Consider the following 8168-nt stretch of genomic DNA (forward strand, 5'->3'; position numbering starts at 1 on the left):
ATCCCTCCCACATCCCTGATCCCCTTCCTGATACCATGCCTATTCCTGATACCTCTGCTGACACTGCCCCCATCCCTGCTACCACCCCCAGCACAGTCCTCATCCCTGATTCCCCTTCTCCCTCGATACCATCCCCAATACAACCTCTCATCCCCGATACCTCTCCTGGTATTGCCCCTACCCTGATACACTCCCTGCACCCCTAATGGTACTGCCTCCAATCTGCCACTACAGCCCCTCCACTGCTGACACAACCTCCCTGCTAATGTTGCCCCCATCCCTGATATGACTCCTAATACCTCCCCCATCCTAATACAGTCCCACTGTCAACACCTCTATCCTGATACAACCCACACTGCTGACATTGCCCCCACACCTGATCCCTTCTGATCTCCAATACCCAACCCAATACCACCCTGATAAATCCCCACCATCAGTAGTGCCTCCATCCCCAGTATCTCTCCCAATACCACCTTATTGCTCATACTGCCCTCTCCCTGATACCCTGATCATACCTCTCTCACCCTGATACATCCCCACTACTGATACTTTCCCTGCCTTGTTACATCCCCATCACTCATACCCTTCTCAGTACCATCTTGCATAACACCTTCATCCCACATACCCTTCCCAATATCTCCCCGGTGTTGATGCACCCTTACCTGGGATACTGACCTAATTACTTAGATTGAAAGCTCTTGGGGAGAGGGACTGTCCTTTGTTCTGTGTTTGTACCGTGCCTAGGACAGTGGGTCCTGGTCCATGACTGAGACACCTAGGCGTTATGATAATGCAAATAATAAGAAAACAGGCACCTACATTTATAAAAGTAACCTGATTTTCAGTGCTACTGAATTCCTGTTGACTTCAGTGGGAGCTGTGGGCCAGCAGCATCTCTGAGTCAGCCCCCTTTTACTGACGTGCCTAATTTTAGTCACTTAAGTTTGAAAATGTTGGTCTTGGCACCAGGTTTACCATTTATGTTGTTGTTCCCTATTTCTTGTCCCTTCCTCCATATCTTTTCCTTCCCATCTCACCGTTCTCATATCCTATGTCCCTCTGTAAACCATCAGCAGTGGAAACCAGTCACAAGCAGAAAGGTCGAACACTGCTATGGTTACACACACCGGTAAATTTTTGCCTACTTAATTTACCTTTTAGTTTCAATTCCAAAAGTTACTCTTCACTTTCTACTCCTAAAATTGTTGCATAGTGTTGTTGGCGTAGCATGGCAATTTAAGAGTTAACTGCATTTCAGTAGCAGACAAGTATACAGGGCAAAATTCTGGGTGCAGTAGTTGAAGGAAGAGGGCATATATAACCTTGCCTCTCACCATGACTCACCCATACAGCAGGAGGGGAGGATTCCAACACAGAACTCAGAAGTGCATTAGGCTGGGAGATTAGCTATTACATCAGCTGGTGAACAAAAAGACCCATTGTTCTGTAGGTAATGTCCAAGAATACATGGCCCTATCTTGGGTGCATAATCATCATAGAAACATAGAAGTGTAGGACTGGAAGGAACTTCAATAGGTCATCTAGTCCAATAGGTCATCTAGTCCAGTCTCCTGCATTCAAGGCAGGATTAAGTAATAACTAGACCATTCCTGACAGGTGTTTATCTAACCTGTTCCTAAAAAACTCCAATGACAGAGATTCCACAACCTCCCGACGCAATTTGTTGCAGTGCTTAACTACTCTGACAGGAAGTTTTTCCTACTGTCCAACCTAAACCTCCCTTGCTGCAATTTAACCCCATTGCTTCTTGTCCTCCCCTCAGAAGTTACAGAGAACAATTTTTCACCCTTCTCCTTGTAACAACATTTATGTATAGTACTTGAAAACTGTTATCATGTCCCCTCTTAGTCTTCTCTTCTCCAGACTAAACAAACCCCGTTTTTTCAATATTTCCTCATAGGACATGGTTTCTAGAACTCTAATCATTTTTATTGCTCTCCTCTGGACTTTCTACGATTTATACACATCTTTCCTGAATTGTGGCGCCCAGAACTGGACACATTACTCCAGTTGAAGCCTCATCAGTGCTAAATAGTGATTTAGCACTGATGAGACCATTTCTCCAGTTTGTCTAGATCATTTTGAATTTTAATCCCATCCTCCAAAGCACTTGCAACCCCTTCCATCTTGATAATCTTCCACAAGCTTTATAAGTATACTCTCTAGGCCATTATCTAAATCATTTATCAAGATATTGAACAGAACCAGACCCAGGACTGATCCCTGTGTGACCCCACTAGATATGTCCTTCCAGCTTGACTGTGAACTCCTGATAACTACTCTCTGGAAATGTTTTTTCAACCAGTTATGCACCCACCTTATAGTAGCTCCATCTACGCTATATTTCCCTAGTTTGTTTATGAGAAGGTCATGCAAGGCTGTACCAAAATCCTTACTAAAGTCAAGATATAGCACATCTACCACTTCCCCCCATCCACAAGGCTTGTTACCCTGTCAAAGAAAGCTATTAGTTTGGTTTGACATGATTTGTTCTTGACAAATCCGTGTTGACTGTTACTTGTCACCTTATTATCTTCTAGGTGTTTGCAAATTGATTGCTTATTTGCTCCAACTGTCAGGGTACTGAATTTAAACTGACTGGTCTATAATTCCCTGGGTTGTCCTTATTCCTCTTTGTATAGATCGGCACTATATTTGCCACCTTTCAGTCCTCTGAAATATCTCCAATCTCTCTCATCAGCAGTTTAGGGGGTCTGACATCTTCAGATGGTATGTTGCAGGCACGAGGAATGGTACATGTGAATTTCTCCCACTTGTTTTTAAAGGATCAGTAAGGAGTGGCATAGCACACAAACTTGCCCATCCTCCCTCACTTGGCTACCCTGAGTCATCTTGCCACATACTAGTAGAATGGCTCTGGGACTCAGTACATGGCCAGACCCTTTCACTCACTATTATAATAAGAAAAGGAGTACTTGTGGCACCTTAGAGACTAACCAATTTATTTGAGCATAAGCTTTCGTGAGCTACAGCTCACGAAAGCTTATGCTCAAATAAATTGGTTAGTCTCTAAGGTGCCACAAGTACTCCTTTTCTTTTTGCGAATACAGACTAACACGGCTGTTACTCTGAAACCTATTATAATAAGGGCAGTATTTTGCCCACAATCTGTAAAGAAATTTAGAATCCTCCTTGCTGAAGGCCATTTTAAATAAAGATGTCATCAGGTGAATACTTGTGTAGTTCAAATAGAGTAAAATTTAAATGAGTTGACTGTTGTCTCTGTTTGGATTATAGTAATTGTGCTTGACAGCGGTTACAGCATCACTTAATATAGCTCACAAAGGAAGCACCTGCAGTTAATATGAACAATTAGTTTCTAGCTAGAAGAAGAAATACACAGTCATCATAACTACATCAGACAAAATATTACTGAAACAATCCGAATACAGACTTAATTTTTAAAAAGTAGGACTCCATTGTAGTTTTACCCATTCAATTAAATTATATCTTTGCCAGTTTGGGGACATGGGTAACCATACTAGGTTTAACTCCACCTCTTGATTACCTTTAGATACATGTAGGAAGCTAGGTTTTAACTACCAACTCTCCATGCTACCTGCTGGCTTGTAATAGCCTCCAATTGAAGAACAGGGTGAACCATGGCTGCAAGCACAGCTTCACTAATTTCCATTGGCAATATTGCCAACCTCAGAAGTCAGGGCCCCCAGTATCATGATTTTTTTAAAATTACATTTTTAGAGGTGTGGGGGGATTATTTGCCTTCTGGTTCCAAGCCTTTATCGTGCACCACTGCAACCTTGAGGGCTAGAAACTTTGTTTTATAAATGAAGGGTGAGATTCTCATATAATCACTTGACAGATCTGGGACTTTAAGTAAAAACATCAAATACCATGAGACTTGTAGTAAAGCCACAAATGTTGGCAATACTGCATTGGACCTGCACACACAGTCACATGATCTAACTAGACTATTTCCCATGCTGAAAAACTAAAAGAGCTCAGCTGTAGCACACAGAAACTAAAATGTACCTGTTTTTACATTGCTACAGCAAACAAATATTTCCTTCTTTAAGACTATATGCAGTCACCAGAGAAAGAAACAAGATTTTACAGCTCTTCATAAATAGTGGCCTCCTTCAGGATACTTAGGATAACCACTACTGCTGACCCCAAGCATTAAAAAAGATCATGAATCAGGCCTCAGAAAAAGAGATTAACGACATTTTTACTTTTTACACAATCAGCTCACAAACACATGGTTTTTGACACTGGTAAAGGAAAATGGTATGGTTAATGCATGTTTTATATCTAGGTTGGATACATTTTTCTGTGCTCTTGTGGATATTAGTGAATTAAAATAACTGATGTGAAATTTAATCATTGTTCATTTTCTCCTGCAGGTCAAGTAATTATGTGAGAATGGCTGATAAAAACACCCCTTCCGTTTCCCGGCCTCTCAGCTCCCAGCAGCTGGGGACAAAGGCTGATGGAGCTCAACACAGAGCCCAGGTTTTCATACAACAGGGATTTGGTCTGTTCAAGACGAATTGCAATATAACATCTTGTTAACTAGAGCCTATGTAAATAACTGCATTTTTATATATTTTGATCTTTTAAATACACATGCAAATAATTTCTTCAGAGGGAGTTTTTTGAGATCTCAAAAGTTTGTGGAAAAGTATAATAGTTTATTTTAAAAAGCAGTATCCTCCACTGACACCAAGGACCAGAACATTTAAAACACATTGCTTTATTGATTTACAATGTCTAGCCTTTCAACTCAGGCATTTGGCTGAAAGAATTTAAATAACCAAAATAAACTTTTTTAAAACTAATATATTAATTTATATAGTTTTTATAATATGTTTCTATTATAAAACTGAACAACTCTTTCTTATTTGGAACACATATTGATAGATTATTATATTGTGCTCATTACATACTGGGTCAGATCAATGGTCCATCTAGCCCAGCATCCTGTCTTCCAACCATGGCCAATGCCAGATGCTTCAAAGGGAATGAACAGAACAGGGCAGTTTCAATTAATCCATCCCCTGCCATCCAGTCTCAGAATCTGGCAGTCAGAGGCTTAGGGACACCTAGAGCCTGGGGTTGCATCCCTAACCATCTTGGCTAATAGCCATTCATGAACCTACCCTCCATGAACTTATCTAATTCTTTTTTGAACCCAGTTAATAGTTTTGGCCTTCACAACATCCCCTAGCAACAAGAGCCACAGGTTGACTATGCATTGTGTAAAGAATTACTTCCTTATGTTTGTTTTAATCCTGCTTCTTATTAATTTCATTGGATGACTCCTGGTTCTTGTGTTATGTGAAGGGGTAAGTAATAATACTTCCTTATTCACTTCCTTCACACCATTCATGATTTTATAGACCTCAATCATATCTCCCCTTAGTCCTCTTTTCAAAGCTGAATAGTCCCAGCCTTTTTAATCTCGCCTCATATGGAAGCTGTTTCATTCCCATAATCATTTTTGTTGCCCTTCTCTGTACCTTTTCCATTTCTAATATATCTTTTTTGAGATGGGGTGACCAGAACTGCATGCAGTATTCAAGGTGTGGTCATACAATGGATTTATATAGTAACATTATGATATTTTCTGTTTTATTATCTTTCTGTTTCCTAATATACTGTTAGCTTTTTTAACTGCCGCTGCACACTGAGCACATATTTTCAGAGAACTGTCCATGGTGGCTCCTAGATAAATTGTGGATAAATTGGAGAGAGTCCAGCGAAGGGCAACAAAAATGATTAGGGGTCTAGAACACATGACTTATGAGGAGAGGCTGAGGGAGCTGGGATTGTTCAGCCTGCAGAAGAGAAGAATGAGGGGGGATTTGATAGCTGCTTTCAACTACCTGAAAGGGGGTTCCAAAGAGGATGGCTCTAGACTGTTCTCAATGGTAGCAGATGACAGAACGAGGAGTAATGGTCTCAAGTTGCAGTGAGGGAGGTTTAGATTGGATATTAGGAAAAACTTTTTCACTAAGAGGGTGGTGAAACACTGGAATGCGTTACCTAGGGAGGTGGTAGAATCTCCTTCCTTGGAGGTTTTTAAGGTCAGGCTTGACAAAGCCATGGCTGGGATGATTTAACTGGGAATTGGTTCTGCTTCGAGCAGGGGGTTGGACTAGATGACCTTCAGAGGTCCCTTCCAACCCTGATATTCTATGATTCTATGATTAGATCTCTTTCTTGAGTGGTAACAGGTAATTTAGATCCCATCATTTGATATGTGTAGATGGGATTGTTTTCCAATGTGCATTACTTTACATTTATCAATATTGAATTTGATTTGCCATTTTGTTGCCCTCTCACCCAGTTTTGTGAGATCCTTTTGATCCTCTTCACACTCTACTTTGGACTTAACTATCCTGAGTATGTTGTATCGTCTGCAAACTCTGTTACCTCACTGTTTACCTCTGTTTCCAGATAATTTATGAATGTGTTGAACAGCACTTGTCCCAGCACAGATCCCTAAGGGACCTCACTATTTACCTCTCTCCATTATGAAAACTGACCATTTATTTCTTCCCTTTGTTTTCTTGTCTTTTAACCAGCTAGTGATCCACAAAAGGACCTTCCCTATCCCATGACAGCTTAGTTTGTTTAATAGCTTTTGGTGAGGGACCTTGCCAAAGGCTTTCTGAAAGTCTAAATGCACTATATCCACTGGATCACTCTTGTCCACATGGTTACTGACCTCCTCAAAGAATTCTAATAGATTGATGAGGCAAGATTTCCCTTTATAAAAGCTGTGTTGACTCTTCCCCAACAAATCGTGTTCATCTTTATGTCTGATAACTCTGTTCTTTACTACAGTTTCAACTAGTTTTCCAGGTACTGAAGTTAAGCTTACTGGCTTGTAATTGCCAGGATCACCTATGGAGCCTTTTTAAAAAACTGGCATAACATTAGTTATCCTCTAGTCATTTGGTACAGTGGCTGCTTTAAGTGATAGGTTACATACCATAGTTTCATATTTGAGTTCCTTCAGAACTCTTGGGTGAATACCATCTGGTCTGGTGACTTATTACTGTTTATCAATTTGTTCCAAACCTTCTCTATTGACAACTCAATGTGGGGCAGTTCCTCATATTTGTCACCTAAAAAGAATGGCTCAGATGTGGGTATCTACTTCGCATTCTCTGCAGTGAAGACCGATGTAAAGAATTCATTTAACTTCTCCGCAATAGCCTTATCTTCCTTGAGTGCTCCTTTAGCACTTCAAATGTCCAGTGGCCCCACTGATGGGTTGGCAGGTTTCCTGCTTCTGATGTACTTAAACATTTTTTTATGTTAGTTTTTGAGCGTTTTGTTACTTGGTCTTCAAATTCTTTTTTGGCCTTCCTAATTATACTTTTACACTTGACTTGCCAGCGTTTATGCACCTTTCTATTTTCTTCAGTAGGATTTGGCTTCTAATTTTTAAAGGATGCTTTTTTGCCTTTAACCGCTTCTTTTACTCTGTTGTTTAGCCACAGTGACATTTTTTGATCCTCTTTCTGTTTTGTTTTTTTTTTAATTTGGGGTATATTTAATTTGAGCCTTTATTATGGTGTTTTTAAAAGTTTTGATGCAGCTTGCAGACATTTCACTCTTGTGACTGTTACAACTGACAAACTAGTAGTCTTAGCTTTTGAAGTCCTATGAAGTCAGACCTGGTACATCTGCTTCAATAATAACTATACATACAGATGCATAGCTGAAGGGTTCATGTTTAGTTATTCCACCTGGAAACAGGCAGGGCACACCCTGACTGTTTTGTAGAAGCAATGCACACTTTGCTCTATCCAAGGACAAGGGCTAGATATGAACCATGAGAACTTGATTAAGGGACAGTGACTGTGGGAAGCTTTCTTAGCCTGGGCTCAAGGCCTGAGAACCAGGATTGTAGTAGATAAAAGATGGTAAATAAGTATATTAATCAACGTCATACATTCCTTTGTGTATCTTTTTGCGGTAGAAGTGTATAACGCATAGGGGGGAGAAATATAATAAAAGGAGAAGGTGGAAGGCGGGGGGCAGAACAGCCCATCTCAGCTGACCAGCCTGCTTGCTTGCATAAAGCTGTGTTCTGTCTCATCATTGAACCACCACACATAGCACCTTCTTTCCAGGTGAAAGATTACTGTGTT

Source organism: Lepidochelys olivacea, assembly GCF_965140295.1.
Source record: "Lepidochelys olivacea isolate rLepOli2 genome assembly, chromosome: 3".
In the NCBI taxonomy this organism is placed as follows: Eukaryota; Metazoa; Chordata; order Testudines; family Cheloniidae; genus Lepidochelys; species Lepidochelys olivacea.